The sequence below is a fragment of the Ambystoma mexicanum genome, chromosome 1q (assembly GCF_040938575.1).
Source record: "Ambystoma mexicanum isolate Mex_15411 chromosome 1q, UKY_AmexF1_1, whole genome shotgun sequence".
Lineage (NCBI taxonomy): Eukaryota > Metazoa > Chordata > Amphibia > Caudata > Ambystomatidae > Ambystoma > Ambystoma mexicanum.
The window spans coordinates 1,281,912,694-1,281,930,595 of NC_090922.1; positions in this window are offsets into that span (position 1 = coordinate 1,281,912,694).

Below are 17,902 nucleotides of genomic sequence, written 5' to 3' on the forward strand. Positions count from 1 at the left end.
GAGAGTAGGATTAGTGGGTGTAGGTGCACTTTGCATTTGGGGGGATCAGATTGGTGGGTGTACAGGGTGTGGGAATATTGAGTGTAGCTTCACTTTGCATGTGGGGGGCTCAGATTGGTGGGTGTACAGGGAGTAGGAATAGTGGACGTACGCGCTCTTTGCATGTAGGGGGCTCAGTTTGGTGGTGTACAGGGTGTAGGAATAGTGGGTGTAGTGCATGCTGCATTTGGGGGGCACAGATTTGTGGCACTCCTGGTACAGTTAATGGTTGGTATAGATGCAAGTAATGGTGAATACTGGTGAGTATGCACCATGCAATTTGTAGCTTTTTCGATGTATCTGGTGGCATGGGTCACATTCTGCGCAAAACCGTCTATTTCAGTGTGTCCTTGATTTACACTAGGGGTGTATTGTGGGTGTGTCAGTTTCAATCCAGGTTTCTGTGCATTGTTGGTCCCTGATATCACTTACGTCTGTAAATCGCCTCCTCGGGCAATGCATGTGCGCCACGCAATACTAGCGCACGCACATGCATTTTTGCGCACACTTTTGCACGTTTTTCTATAAACCAGTCCCATTGAATGTTGGAATGCAAGCTGAGTGAACAAATCTCAACCCAAATGCATTGCTTCATATAAGAAGAGACCATGGAAAGGTGCAGAAGTAGTAGTATGCAAAGGAAACCCCTTCTGAGGCCTTTCGCCTCGATAGGCTAATGAAGTTCCTCAACAGATCCCCGACCACACAGATAGAAACAAATGGAATGCACATCAAAACTACCTTAAATACCGTCTTCAAAACTATCAGTCATTTGAGGTTGTATGAAGGGCAGTATCTGTGTTTTTTAAGAACAACAAGGTGGTTGATGGGAGCCCCAAAGCATCTGAGATAACAAATGATTTGGGCAGAAATACATAGTTGCTGTCAGCACGAAAATGCCTGCCACACGTTCTCTTTTAAGGGACCCATGCGAGGGGAATATTTTGATGATGGCTTGCTAAAGCCAAAGAAAAGTCCATCGATGGAATAAAGTCAAGCTTCATCTTCATACCTAGTAGACATCTTAGTAGGTAAAGCTCTGACCCAAACAGCTGTGTTCAGGCTTCAGGACAGCGGATTGAATCATAGGCCTCAAAGCTTCAAAAAGCTACAATTTGAATGCCAGAAAATTGGGCGGTAATGTACAATCCGAATGCACAGCAGCACCTAAACCCCGTATGCATCTGGTGTGAAGAGCTTACATGTGCTCAGTGCTTCCTTATTTAGGTTACTAAGTGTAGCTGAGGGAATGGGGAGCTCAAAAGAGGCACCCACGTGATTAAGTGCGGATGTTGGGGGATTGCCTGTGTTGAGGAGGGTCTTGGAAATTATTGCTTTTAAATGTTGCCTGTGGTTTCCGTCTGGTGCTTGTTGGCAAGTGCATATGTATGACAGTCAGCTAATCCCATTTTCTATCCAACATATTTGTGTCACATGATAATTTACCAGTTGGTTTGAAAAAAAAGCTAACTTTGCTAATGCCCATGGGCCTGCCTGAGTAAATGTAGAGGCTACGGTGTGTTTGTCTTCCATGGCAGGACATTAATCTAAAAAAAAACGGCCGCTCAAAATCTACGAGCCAAACCTATTGCCAAAATTGTTTCCTAAGGTAGCCATTTTGTTATTTTTGTTTATTTTTTTGTTTGTGATCTCCATCGCCATACACAATATGTGTGGATTTTCTCCTGGATGTTGCGGCCACTCATGTTGCTTGATTTCGTATCACACTATTTTGCTTGACCTCGGCTTAATGCAAATTCCTTATCTCATGTTTTCTTGATGAACTGTCACCTTTTTATGCACTACAGTTCTTCTCGTATGTAGCATATGGGGTTGTAAATCTGAAATGAGACCATTTCTGATAACTGCTGCCCATGCCATGCCGACACGGGCACGTTCATCCAGCCCTGAAGCAATTGTATATTTATAAAATGAAGAGGATGCCGGTACTAATCTAACACCCATTGGAAAGCGCAAGCCTCCATGGAGACATGCACTGTAGAGGAATGTCCTGTCTTTCTCAATACTAGATTTGGAGGCGGCACCGTGGTGTGGATCTTACTGGGCTAGAGATCAGACCCACGTGACTGCCACCTGCTCCACCTTGAGAAGATCACAGGAGCCAAACAAGCTCACAACAAAACACTTGTAAGGGCTATTAAAGTGGAAGAAACAGATGCTTAACACCACAATTCGGCTTTAATTAGAACTAAAACGCTTTCATGTTTAAGCAACACATCTTTTCTGGATTATATTGTTTTGTGTAAGAATGGTCCGCTGTATGAATACATGTTGCAGACAATTGTGTGTTGCTGTATTTAGGAGACGAGTAGGCTCAAAGTCACCCATTAACAACAGATTAAGAAGCGATACATCCCATAGCTCACTGTCACAAAATAATACTCTTGTGCTTTTATATAAGGTTCAGTGCCAGAGACAGAGACAATGTAAATTAGCATTTAGGGTTAGAAGAATTAACTCACCGATGGCAGGTGGGAACACAATAGCATGGCAACCCCAGAAAGGAAGCGGGATCATGGGGTGACACGTTTTTTTTCTACTCTGTAGTCATAGACTATCATATTCATTACAGATGTTTCCTCTTGCGCTCAGAAATATTCAGCTCACCTATGCTACACGTGATACAGGAAGGTCCATGATGCCTCGCATGCACACTGTGTGTTCAATGAGGTTTTGTCAACAGGGATTTTCTATTGATCATCAGATGCAGAACCCATGACATGTATTTAAAATGAAGAAAACACATTAACTTTTTTTCAGAATGTTGATGCCTGCTTGAGGGACAGTCATCATCATAGTGAGTGGGGCACATATATGCTATATGCTGACGACCTGATTCTGTTAGACACCACGCCAATTGGCCTTCAGCGTAAAATCAATGCAGTAAAAGGCTATGTGGAATCCAATGGATTGCTCATTAATAACGCAAAAAGCAAAATATTAACGCTACAAAATCTGCAAAAAGGCAGGCATGGAAACAAGAACAAATTTAAATGGAATCTAGGAAAAGAGACTTTAAGTACTATTGAGACTACCAGATATCTTGGGATGCAGATCAGCGCAAATTTAAATGATCGTCCTTGGATGGATATTGCCATGGTTAAATGTCAGCAATTCGCCTTCCAGGCCTTTATACTGAATAAAAAATACGGGAAGTTTTCACTAAAGCCAGTGATGTCTTTCTATCAGCAGAAAGTGGTTCCAGCCTTAATATTCGGAGTAGAAAATGCATTTGGATGTCCGGAAGACATTTGGCCTACTCTGGAACATATATTTTGGGTAAAAACACTTCATTTACCAAATAGTATTGTAACAGCCTGTTTACGATATGAGTTAGGGTTGATTTCCATCAAAGCCCATATTAGCTGGAACACTCTTGCTCTATTTAGAAAAACCATCTTGTCAGAGGCCGCTCCACAATCAGAATCGTAAGTAAGCCTGGCATTGTCAACCCAGAGTGCTTACTATCGCAATGGACTAGAAGATGCTCACAATGTACGAAGCAGACTTAAAAACAATTCAAGAAAATCTGGATCTGGTGAAGAAAAAGATCTGGGAACTAGACTGGATTCTAACTGGTGAAGAAAGAAGGGCTGTTAAACTAATGAAATACGTACCCAGTGAAGTCAGAGCTTACAATAGTCTCCGAAACTATGTAGCACTATTTCCTGACAACAAGAGGAGATCTTCATTCATGCGCTTTTGTCTAAATATTATTAAGACCAAAGAAAGAACTAACAATTGGGCTGATATGAACAAGAGGAATGTAAATTGTAGGTTTTGTAAATTCAGCGAAGAGACGACTAAACACCTTGTCCTATTCTGCCCCTCCTTTCGAACACAAAGAACAAGATGCCTTGGCCCACTGATGGTAGGCTCGCAAGTGAGGAACGCAGAAGAGTGGTGGCATTTGATGTTTCTCGGCGCGAACAAAAAACAGACATTTGCACTAACCTTGTTCTTGGACGAGATCGAAAAATGCCTTGAAGCCTTGAACAAGGCTGATGTATTGTGATTAGCTATGCACCCAGTCTGCAGTGATAAATTAATGATTACTGACTAATCACGGTCTGGTCAACACAGACTCTTTTATTCGACGATAGCCGCTTTGCATGTAATGGATGTGTTGAAATGTGATTTGTTTGGATGTTTATAAGTCTTGTATAAGCCGAAGGAAAAAAAAAGATATATTATGGATGCCTCGTGAGGACAAGTTTCCTAAATTCAGAATTAGATCTAGGCATACACAACACTCACAGATAGAGGAGCCCTGCCTTTGGAATAGCTGGGGCTATCAAAGAAGCTGTCTCCAACTGCCATTCACACACACACACACACACACACACACAAACACACAAAGGTACACAAACACGGGCACACACACACACACACATGACGTTCATTGACTTGCCACGCACCCAGTTGTTGGCCTCTTCACTTAGTTGAGTATCCTTCAGGGATGTCCAGGTGCTGTGTTTCTTACCACTCCTAGAAAACAGCATTTGATCAGGGAGACACAGCCAACTATTGACCAATGCCATAGATGTCTGGAAGCTGCTTTTCTAACAACTCTTACTAAACAGCATTAGACCTGGAGACCCAGCCAACTACTGATCAATAGCACGCATTTTCTAGCATCCAAATGACTCGGACGTTCAGTTGTCAAACAATCTATAAGTGTTTCGATAAAATAGCAAACCTTTTTGGAAACTGTGTTAGCAGGATGTAACATGGCGGGGGAATGTCATTGATATAAGAGGAATGTGAAAGAGGCTGTATTGAGATCCTAGTATTATTGCACATCTCAGACATCTATGCCAGAACTATCCCTGTCAGTCAGTCAAATACATCTATTCAGATTTAAATGAAATCCATCAATATGTAAACAATTGAGATAAAACAAACAACAATGTAGACACAGTCAGTAAAATATTACAGATAAAACACTGTGATTAATTAAAATCATAAGTCAAATCTATTAAAGATTTCCATAGACTCAATGCACATTCCACGTATTTCAATAAAGTGCAAGTCACCACAGGGGTGTTGACCGATAAAATGAACAACACAGCTGGCCCACACTGTCTAAAATTTAAACTATGTAAAATAAATGTTATTCTTCTCCTCCTGATTAACTTGTAAACTGTACAGAAAAATAAGAAATGCATTAGTTCTTCGGTTTCAGCATTGCTTAGTAAATAACCAGCATCATTAGAATTTGCCATTGGATCTCACCCATTTTTGCTGTAATAGCTCCTAAGGGCAGAAGAAGAAAATCTCGGCCTGGTCATCAAAATGCATTCTCTTTTACCTTTAGTCCACAAAATGTATTCAGAGATGGTGAGCATAGACAGCAGGCACATACAATTAGACATTTTTTGTAGCTCCATTTTTCACGTTCTAAATTCAGATAGACAGGGTCTGCAATATTGCTTTGCTAAAAGTGGTAGTAATAATAGAATGACTAACTAAGCAATCTGCATCATTTGTTTTGGATAAACATTTCATGCCATACGAGATCCGTGGACTTACCAAATCATTTATCTCGAACTGTAAAATATGTCTTAAAAGTAAATGGGTCCAACTAGCTTTCATGTTTAACTAAGCTCTAAACTAAAATTGAAATAGCTCAGTACGGCCAACATCTTCAATGTATTGCATCCCCAATTCTTTATGTATTGTAAACGTGAGTGCTGTGCTGGGCAGCCCCAGTAGGCACTTAAAACATGATTCTCTTCAAGTTGTATCCCCTTCAAATCTGCCATTGCCCATGAAGATGTACTGTATCTGGCAGCTGATTTAACTTTGGAAGAGTATATTTTCAGCATTATTCCTACTGGCTGTGCTCTATATAACTTAGGAAAATGCAGTGTACCTGCACAGGCCTGCAACATTTTGCAGTAATCAAAACTTGCAGTGATTGTGAGGTTCTAGCAAGTAAGACAGTGTCATTGGGATACATTAATACCAGGATCAACACGCCACCATTTTAGGAACATCTGTATTTAATTCAACCACACTGTTATAAAGGTTGTTAACATAAAGAGCGAGCAACAAAGGGGTCAGAGGTCAACCCCGTCAACGCTCTGACTCCAACAGAAAAACACAGTGTACCGTGGCACTTGTGTCCAGATCTCACACAAGCCTTATTGTTTGTATGCAATATTACAAGAACATTAATAAGCTCCTTTTGCCAACCCATCGGGGCCAAAATAAACCACAGTTTTAACCTACTGACCCAATCAAATGCTGATTTCAAATCTATAAAAGCTAAATAAAGTTTTTATTTTTTTAGATAGATGCACTTTGAGATGATAAGATACAGCTTTTTCACCTGGTCCTGGTTTTCCGACCCATCTACAAAGCCTAATTGGGTCGGAGCCACAATGTTATTACCTTCCACCCACTCTTGGAGTCTGACCATAAGATTTTAAAAGAAGAGTACAGCAAGGAAATGGGATGATAAGAATTTGAATTTTGTATGCCTTATTTATAGAGCGGGTATGTACTTGCTTGGTTTATGTAAAATCTTACAGAACACAATACATTGGGAGCGTCGATGATATTCCCACATAGAAAAGATGGGAATATCAGACTCACTGAGAGACTGAACAATATCACTTTGTTTATACAATGCAGAGAAATTATCAACCTAATCTGAGTCCTAGATATTTGTTTTAGTAAGATGGGCTTGAATTAAATATTTCAGACCAATATTCACCAATTGCCAAACATTTTGTGAATCATTAGTTAGAACAGCTTCATGGAGCTCTTCCAAGGCAGTGTATTCAGCTCTTTTATTCCTTGTCTTATCATTTATTCTATAGTGAGCTAGAACACCAATAGCGGACGGTCTATTCAATGTTGTATCCTTCAGAGCTTTTAAAAGACTGTTCTTAGCAATTCTACATGGCTGATCAAACCCGTCATTTTTCTTGCTTTTTTGAAAGTTAGAAGATTTTACTGACTTAAAAAATACAGCTGAGATTGGTTCAGAGGATCTAGAAACCAGAAGCAACATCATAAACCAAAGCATCTTGATCGAGAATTCTACTGAATTCTACTGAATACTAACTGGTTATTGGTTATAATATCATGGTTAAAAACACTGCCCTTATCCACATCCCACTTAATGTACTTAGGAACACTAGTCACCACATGATGAGGGAAAACAAAATCATCAGTCTTGCTTAATGACCAACTAATTGTAAACAGAATTCTGTCATGATCATCAAAAGGATAATTCTGAATGATATCATTAGAAAACGAGGTCCTTTTGTTAATAGATACACAGAACTAATCAATTGTCGGAACTCCCTTACGTCCTTTGAAAGTGTAAGCTCCTGGGCAGTCAAAAGTTCATCTACCATTAACATAGCGTAAACCATGCTCCAATAACACAGTAAACAGGTTAGCCCCTATGAGTTCCTTCTGGAATCACACATAATTGGTGATGGCACCTTATAAATAAAATCCTCTGTGTTATCAAAAGAAATCTGGGTTTACTCCAGAGATAATGAGGCTCTAATAAATATAGTTAGGTGTCGGGAACCAAGCGTGGATTTGCGCCACACATTCTTATTCATTTCCTCATACAAGGGAGACTTTCGTCCTGAGAGCGCAACATCCATATTGCATTACATCATTGGTGGGGTGAAGGGTGTGGAGGTCTTGCCCTCCGGGTAACATGTGGGGAGCGGGATTGATAGCTGTCAGGTCTGGCACATCAGTGCGGGAGGGGGTGGAATGAAACATGTTAGTTTAGGACAGAATAGACCGTGACAGGGGTCTGGTTTTATTGGGGGCACTCTAGGGTGGTCAGCAGGGAAGGGCCACACTTCTGTCACATCAAAAGAATAGCTTTGGAGGGGCACAGGGTTGAACAGGCAGTCATTTTCCGATAGTTAGGTTGAGAGGTGTTGAGATAGATGGGCCACAGGTAATGATTCGGCCCGGGCACACACAGCACAGTGATTTCAGAGGAAGGGTAAAATGAATACACTGTTTGTTCGCAACAATGTGTCTCAAAGCATCCGTGAGAAAGGGACTTGGGAGGCACAGACGCAGGAGGAAAAAGGTGGGGGATGTCAGTGCTCACTGAGCACAGCGCTGCTGAGAGGAGAGGAGATTTGCATCTGCCGGAATGTGGCCTAGTCCAAAGATGGAGTCGAGGGTACACAAAATGGAGTCCAAATGTGTCTTGCAATAGTCCGACCTCTGCTTATGCCATGGGCTTGTCCCCTAAAGCCGCAGAAGGGCAAGGAAGGTGTCCTTCCACCATTGCAAGAGAAAATGGTCTTTTCACATAGAATGTACAGAGGGGGCTAAACGGACCCCTTCCATTCTTACAATAGACAATCAGGAATGAGCAAGAGAGGAGAGGAGCAGAGGTGAGTCTGAAGGAGAGCTGAGTGTCATCCACAAAACACTCAAGGTTAGGAGAGAAGGTAGAGATGCTTTGGTCCAGAGGAGGCATTTAATGGTTGAAGAGCCAGGGTAAGAGGTTGGATCCCTGGGAACACCACAAGTGTAGAGAGAGGTGGTGGAGAGAAAGGGCCCCAGTCAGAGAGGAAAGAGGTCAACCAGGCTGGGGCCTGGCCCGCGATGAACAGGTTGTCATGTAGATGGTTGATCAGGTTGGCGTGGTTGACCGTGTCGAAAGCATAGGAATGATCAAGGAGGATGAGGACAGAAGGAAGGCGAAAGTTGAAATTTGAGGGCAAATTGCCTCATACACAAGTACTGGGATGAGGAAGAATGTGGCTTTGAGAAATTAAGATTACCAAAATGAAATCATGGAATTAAACACAAACAGTGGCCCAACATCATTGATCTGGCTGGGCTTCAGTCCTCTCCCCCACCCTCTGAAATGTTGGGTTATGTTGACTCGACCTGGCTGACCTACAAAGCCGTTGCCGGACATAACAGGGCACATATGTTAAACGGTGCCAATGTTTTGCTGTTAACAAAGGCCTGGCAATGACTAACATAAAGCATTTCAGTGTTAGTTTTTAGGCAGTTGAAATTGATGTTGGTTTAGTACTTGCATGCCAGGGAAGTGATTGGAAGGGTAGTTGTGGACTGGAGACCGTTCATTCTCACAGCTGTCCATAAGTGGGGGCTTTCAGACTTAAAGTAGAGAGTTAACTGCTTGTAACATTGAAGCTGCACTAGAATAGTCTCATTAGAATGCATAAAGAAGTTAGATGCCCCCACACAAATAGGTTTTCCCCTCCTCCACCGCCAGTGAAGTTAGTGCCTCTCCCAACATTTGAAGGGTTAGCTCCCCTGAAATGTAGGTTTTTTTGAGCCCCTGAACACAAGCACACACACCATTCAACATACACGCACACACACACACACCCTTTCACCATACAGGCAGACCTAGGCAGCCACCCATACATTTAAGTGTGCACACTTTCACCGTACAGGCACTAGCGCACACCAAGCCACCCATACATTTGAGTGTGCACCCTTTCACTATACACTCCCACAGACATATCCAGGCAACATCATGCACTCACTGATTAATGAACATTACATTATAAACATATACAAATACACACACATGCACGCACACACATTTAAAGAAAATACATTTTCTAACCTTGATTTCATTGGTCCAGGGAGCGAGACCTTCAGCTCCCTGCACCAGCCAGCAGTGCTTGTTCCCATCATCTGTAGAGCATCTAGAGGCCTCTATGTCATGGGGTGGAGGGGATCCCCATTACTTAAATAAGAAATGAAGTCACTCTGACTTCATAAAGAAATTATTTCTGTTAAAGGACCGAACCGGAACAGACATAATGTCTTTATGAAAGCACAGTGACTTCAAATAGAAACTGTTTGTTTCTTTTTGAAGTCATAGCCGCCACCCCCATAACATGGAGGCCTCCAGCCTGTAGGCTTCCATGTGATGTGGTCGGGGAGCCCTCGGAGTTCAAAAAGAAATAGTATCTTTTCCTAGTCACTCAGCCTTCATAAAGAAAGTATTTCTGTTATGTTGTTACATAAATAATGTCTTTATTAAGGCAGAGTGACTTCAAAATTAAACTACTTTTTCTGTTTTTTAATTTTAAATGTTTTTTTAAATTAATTTTTGTGTCTGAGTGCCTGTCCCAGGACGTGTGTGGGGGCCCCCCTACACCACATGGGCGCAGGGACCCTGTTACACTAGTGGTGACACCCTTGCCAGTGAACTCACCCGCAAGCATTTGGGTGAAGCAACTTCACAGAGGAAAGGAACCTAGGCCTGTCTAATCATGAGCACGGCTTCGAAAGTGGCGTGCCATGCATAAAGAACATTACTTGAAATCTGTAGAATTGGAAAAAGTGCATCAGAGGGACAGTGACTAAAAAGTGTATGGCCATGAGTTCTCAATGTATGTAATGGCCAGTGCTTCGAACATACCTGTAATGAAGGCATAGCCTAGAACATCGGGAGGGAGAAGCAGTTCACCCTTCTGTGTGTGAAATCTCTGTCTTGTGTTTATGAAGGACAATTTTGGATTACTTGCCAGTAGTTCTGCAAAGGATAATAAAGCAAAACACAATGTCTATTTGATTTTGCTACATAATATTAGCTTTTGATGCAGGGACGTCATTTCACCAAAATGCCAGTGAAATCATATGACCCTTGACCTTTGATAACATCACAATAAGGTATATCATTTGACCCCAGCCAGGAAGCGCTGGAACAAAACCTTTTACCCCTTGACAAAACAGGAAGTGGCATCAAATAGCATTGTTCCTAAGTACACTATGAAAAATATGGTTACAATATCACTGTAACGTGATAAACATTTCATACAAGAATGGATCGCAATACGTATCAGCAGAAAAAAAAACATGTTATTACTGCAACTTGCGAAAAGCAAAATACATAGTCCGAAATGAATGCTTATTCTACTCTAAATGCTTTTTGGAGTATTTTGTCTGCATTGAGAATTTGAGGTGTTTAAGAACAGTGACTCACCCCCTGAAGTGTACCTGAAATAAATCTTTAATGAGTCTAACAATGATTGTATAGAATTCCAGAAAGACAAAGTATTTGTTATTCCTATTCTTTCTTATTTGGGGTCCTGCTCAAAGTGCTACACTGTGGAACCCCCTGTTTTTTTAAGAAGCCTGAACATAAAAGCCAGCCACACTAGAAACAAAGAGCCCCATGGCATTGACCACAGTTTAGGAGCTTCAATTTGTAAGAAAATCCCCTTTTTCTTTCTAGTGGTAGCAAGGGAGACCACACGGGTAGCAATGGAGACCTCAGGAGCCGCACATGCGACCCCTGGTTGTCCCTAAATGACGTCCCTGCTTTGATGGCAAACGGGCCAGTTAGAAAGTAAAGATTCACCGGACAGCCTGCAGTGTTGTGTCTGAAGCTCTTTAATGGGCAGTGTGCATTGCCAGGGTAATCGATCATTGTGCTTGTTTTCGCAAGTGTCTTCTAGAAAGCTGTGGTGGGCTAATGTGAGGGAAATGGAACGGGACAAGAGACAGAAAGCTCGTTAGTAGCCATGGTCTCTTTATGAGTCTCTGTATCGCAGTCCGCAGTGGGCGATCAGTGGCAGCTTGGTTCTCACCTGTTAGACAGGTAGGCACTCTGTGTCAGTGCTCTGCTGTGCATTGGTTCCATTGGTAACCAAAAGCCCAGATGGACGTGGATGGACCCAAGATATATAATCCCGCAGGAACCGGGGTGAATGAATGCAGGCGAGTGCGCTTCCCTCTTCTGGGGATGCTGCTGCAGGCACCATGTTGGAGGGGCAGACCGCTCATACATTTAAGTGTGTGTCGAAATAGAAACATTTGTGCACAGAGAAGGATGTGTGCCTGTACTCAAAAATATATACTTTTTTGTCTGTCGCTAGGTTATTCAGGCATATTATTGAAAGTTATAATTGCTAAAGGAAGTGTGCTTTTGTTGTTTTTGAATAGCTAATAAAGTTAGCAAACCCGCTCTGTGGGTATGACACTATACCATATCAAGGCATTTAAATGGGCAAAATAAAGACCCTATGTGGGGTGACATGCGCATCTGTCTCTATGCATGGGAGGCAGTGGCGCTCGTTTCTCTGCCAGTACTAAAAACAAAAAAGCCCCACTGGAGGGAACTAATGTGTTTCATCCTCTATAGAGAATACTCTAGGTAAAAGTAAATTTCCTGATTGCATGTTCTAAGAGATGGTGTGTTTATGGAGTACTAGTAAATATTGCATCTAACAGAACAATGAGGAAAACCTCATAGTGACTGAGTGCCGTAGAAGGGCCCGTGGACACTCACAGGAAAAGTTGAGAAGTTGGTGTCCCAATGGTTAGGCAGTTCTCCATTTAGGCCTGTTTCTAGACTGTTAAGGTGGTGTATCCATTATGCCTCCTTGTTCAGGTGGATTTTCTGTGGGTTGGTCACATGTTTAACAATTTCCAGCACCCACCAAAGTCATTCATCTACCGTATGACATGATATGTCATTTATAACGTGCCTGGAGACAAGTGTTTCTAGGCGTGACAAGACAAGGGAGGGAGACAGAGGGCGGAGAAGACAAACGATCTTACTAGGCCTTGTGTCATTCGATTGTGCAAGTGCGACAACGCAAAGTGCAGGGGGGAAGGGAGAGGGGAAAGTGCCAAAGAGAGGGAGGGGGAAGTGCTATCAGGGCAGCATTGCTCTGAGTAAATGAAGCCAGGGAAGCACATCTCTGGGTAAGTTCAAGGAAGCAGGGGACTGTAGAGGTTACAGTTCCAGCCCCTATGTGTGTGGTAGGCCTGGAGGCAGTTCAAGGGAGACTGATCATGGAGGAGCCTGGTACCCAGTGGCACTCTGAGGGTACCAATCAACAAGTCCAGGGACGTAGGAAACACATCAAAACACATCTGGGGGGAGCAGGGGACACCTTGGGGACTTAACTTTTTTATTTATTTATTGTGTTTTAGTCAAAGAACTCAACTTTTCACAAATTTAAAATAAAAATAGCAGTAGGCATTAAATTACACATATCATCACTGTATAAAACAAGAGTAAAGAAGAAAAGAACATTAAGAAAAAGCAATGCAGTTCAGAGTATAAAATCCTTCAATTTATCGTCTCACTTCAGAAGGCTCAGTTCACGTAAAAATGTTACCGCTTCCCAGTTCAAAAGGCTTCATGGCCTGAGCATAGCTGGTCCCAAAAAGATTTGGTGTCTACCCACTATTCCTTGTCCACAAATCTCACAAGCTTTACAACCCTCTTAACTGGGACTTTGCTGCAGACACAAATCACAGAAAAAAATGATCTGCCAATGATTTTGTATTGATTGATGATCATGAGCATTTGGTCACAATTCCATATTGCCTAAAGGAGCGCTTTAATCTAATGTGTGATGTGAATATTGGAGAGGTGGCTTAATACAGACACCCAATGTTACACATTTTTTTAAATCATGCCCTCTGTGCTCTAAGCATGGCTTAGTGAATACCAGATGCCATTAAAAGCATGTACTGCAGTTAGGATCAAACTATTGGGGTAGGACTGAAGGCATCCCCTCACCTGGCACAGTGTCTATTGGGTGTCGCACCAGGCCATGCAGAAGCATTAAAAAGCCCTCTTTCCTGTATAGCGGAACAGGGCGTGCAGCGGGCTGTTGGAGTGAGAGCTCTGTGTGTTTTGACTAAGGAGGTAGAAAGGTATCCCTGACGGGGGATGAAGGCGGTCTCCAGCCTTGTGGAGGCTCGGAGCGGGGATCGCCCTGCTTCGAGCCTCTTCATTGGCTGAAGGGCTGCCACGCCCCCGCCAGGGACAAAGGCATGAATCCAGGGATTCCCGGTCGGGTAATGCCCCAGCAACGGCCAATCAGAATGGTCCTTTCATTCTGATTGTCCCTCGCCGGGTACTAATGTTGTATAAAACACAGGAGGACAGCGCTGTGCCTCCCCAAAGTAATGGGATGGTGGAAAGTGTTAATCACTGCCTGATGGATGTGGTGCAAATGGCGAGTGCACGTGATGTGGACAAGAAGGAGGCGATCAATGAAAGATTGAGTTGATTGCACCAATCTTCACACAAGGTCATGGGAGTCTGGGATTGATGATTGCTGGGAGATGAGGCTGAGACTTGCCATGCAGGGGCTTTTTTGATGTATACAGTGTGGAACCTTCAATGGTGGTCAAAGTGCATTTGAGAGATTGCTCAAATATGTGTACGGAGAGGGGGTGTGTGTTTTTGTCATTGCTTGAGCTCATATGGCTCCCTCATTCCAAGTCCTTCCTAGAAGGGTGTCAAATGCAGAATCCTGACCCTATAGGGTATTCTATGTCCACAAAATAACAAAAAAGCTGTGCTACCATATAAAAATAAAAGTTCCCTTCCTCTTTGAGGTGCCTGAGCACCACTGAACCGCAGTGGTTGAACCACTGCAGCTGGTTTCAGTCTTGGCTCCTGTGCTAGTGGGCCCAATCCAACCAAAGCACATGGTCCAGGATAATGCAATTTCCTACACTACAGGCCTCTTGTTTCCCACACCTGTGAGTAGAATGCATCAGCCCACTCATTAGCCAAAACCTGCATTAGCGTCACGTAAAGTAGGGCTGTGAGGGTTCCCCATATACAGGAACTGCCCTGTTCAGCCTCAGGTTTCCCTATACCTGCATCCCCTATCCCACAATATATAAAGCTTCTTTTATTAAAAAAAGACATTTTTTTGCAGATGTTTATGCTACCGTCAAGAACTTATTTTTGAAGTCCCACGTCTAAGTGCTTGCATCTTACTTTTACCAATAGACTACATGTACTCACACAATATCTTCTTCTATTGATTTTATCCTACTTGATTTGAAAAAGAACAAGCATTGGCAATGCCAACAGTTTGGGCTTTTGTGTCAGCAAAGTCACTTGTGGTGTGAGTACCTGGGCATCTAACAGCAGTACTTGGCAGCTGTCTAATACAAAAATTTGCTGGCTTTTCCAATGTTTGTTTTGACCAGGACATCAGTGAAGGACGAATATAGTGCTTATAAATCGGGTGGCTGAGCACGGACCTGGTTACAACATGTAAGCGATATTCAATCAACACTACAGCTAAGTCAATGCCTAGTCTGGGATGCTGAGGAAAACCCTATTGATGTATTTTTATGTCCAGTTCAGTACTCTGGATGACATCCCTTGTATAACACCCCCCTCTTAGAATCCCCCTGCCCCCACTGAACCAAGAATAAGGGTTGTTTTGCAAATTTAAAAGGTTTATTTGAACATTTAAACAATATATATATATCACACTTTTAAATAAATTAATATCTGATAGTACACTTAAACATATGATGTTGATCAACAATGGGTAATCTGGCACTAGCACACTTCTTTACAATCAATGAGGAGTTATTATAGGATGGATAAAGTAGCAAAAATACTTTTATGGTTTCAAGGGAAAAGCAGTGAGGAATAACATGCAGTACAGAAATACTTGATATGATTTTAGCAAAAGATAAGATAATCACTTTTTCTCTGGCAATTCACCCCCTCCCCTATGCAATGTAAGAAATGAAAGTAGATGGAAAGAGGAGCACACAGTTCTCAGGAAAGCAATCAAAGACAATTTGAAATGCAGTTCCCCCCCAGCAAGCTTAGTGGAAAACAGGTAGAGGTTTGAAACACAGGCCCAAAAATGCTTTGAATGTGATGACAATGAAGTGAGAAATGTGCTAAAAATGCTTTTAATTCCCTCTAGAGATTCAGGGTGAGTGGGAGATGCGTGTTGGTATTAGTTCAGGCTCACTTTAGCAATGCTCTATGAGTTATTACCAAGTTGCAAATGGATTTTAACAAAAGAAAGAATGGAGCTGCTATTTTGACAAGTGGAGAAATTGAGCCAAAATCGCAAATCGTGGTAAATTTCCCGAGTGCGTAAATCGTGATTGCGGAAAAAGTATAAGGAGTAGGAGGTCAGTTCTGGGTTCGTTGGAAAGCCTAGAATCTAAGCTTTCAGATGAAAGTTAAATTTCGTTCCAAAACGGTTCAAGCAATACGGACGATTTAATAAAGGTAGATTTTCGGATTTAAAGTAAAACTCAAAATGACAGGTGACAGTTTGCAGCTTCAGAATTGACAGGTGACAGTTGTGCAGCTTTACAAATGACAGATGACACGATCTCTAGGAGGCTGTTCTAATTAGGTTAAAATAGCTTGAATTAGATTATTTTAACTAAGAGATTGGGTTCTGCACAGTTTTGGCGGTACTCACAATATATTTTGGGCAGGAATGGGCCTCGCCACGGATCTGGTCAGGTTTTGGACTGGACTCCGGTTCTGGTCTCGGCACTTCACAGCGATCTGGGTCAGCTCTGCTCTCTGGGTCTGTCAAGCACCGGATCTGCTCACAACGGTCTGGTTTGTGGTTCTCTCGGGTTCCGGATACAGCACTGCTTTCTGGATACTGCTACAGGTTCTTGCAAAAATTATTGGCAAAAATTCAAACAGCTCGCCCAGCTGTTGAATAGTTTGGTTGGTTTTTAGGCCTGCTGAAGAGGATTCAGCTGGTGGATTCAGGCCTCCCTGCTACGAATTCTGGAGTTAATTTCTGCTACCGGTTCTGGAGATTGATAGATTTGAAGTCTGGATCTCTGGATGTGAAGTCGTCGGTCAGCATGCTCTGCATCAAATGGAATTGAATGTCCCTACCTGTCCCAGCAGTCTCTTTTTATGTGTTTTGGAAGTGGGTGTGTGCATGGCATAACTGAGCCTGCCCCTCTCTACTTGTCATTGGCCCGATTCTCCCCTCTCCCATGATTGGGGAATTGGGTTGTGAGTCAGAGTGATGAGGTCTGTTTATGGGTCAGAGGATCCTCCCCTGGTCAATTTGCCCACAAATCTATACCTGATCCAAATATATATTTCCCAGGTACACAAGTGGTTGACATCACATACACACATCATATATTACTAAAGATAGTCCCTGTCCCGACTCTGGCATTTCTAGGAGCTTGCATTCAAAAATGGCAACTTATTTTCGATTTTAGTGGGTTTTGCAACATTGGTTTTTCATCAAAAATTATACAAAGGTACATGTACCTTCCACATATATCCCAGTAACTTTCCATGTCTCTAGCTTAAACACAATGTCTACAATAATCATAATTAGTGGGGTTTTGCCCCAGAACATGGTACAAATTGGAGTTTGGACTCAAATCGTGAGGGCATTTTTCAAACTAAGACTCTCAAAGTTGTACATTCCTGTCATTTGGTTACAATAAATTATCACTGTTTCTATAAAATATATATTTGTTGCAATTCAACTCCCCCCAGTGTGTGGGTCCACCTCCAGGAGTCTGGGTGGGTCAATGATCACCTGTCTCTCCTTGCTGGCAGAGGGCTGTTGACAGGAAACACTCAAAATTAACATATCACATTCAACAGAAAGAGCCTTTTGTGTGGGCTCCAGCAGGCTGCCTGGAAGTCTCTCCTCAATCAATCAACAGGGTCATGTGATACCCTGCCTCCTGGTGTGGAATCTCTGAGGTGTTAAGGTTTCCCAGCCTCTTGGCCTCTGGGAACAGCAGGCGGCTAAGATTTCCAATGAACTAAAAAGCTTTGAAGTCCCTGCCCCTCTTGCAACTCCTAAATACAGTTTCCCTGTCAGAGTTTAGACCGCCAGCGCCACCTTGGGGAATTTGTCGATACTGCATCCATTTTTTAGTTGTCTTGAATTACTGCATTTCAATAGAGGGGTCTTTTGCTTGATAGTATAGGACCCTTGCTTAACATTGTTTTGATGGCATCCTTACAGTAGAGTGGTGATGTGGAACCCCCCACAAGAAGGTTGTATCTTTGGAGTGGTCTCGTGCCAACTGCGCAGTTCTCCTATTCTGGCGT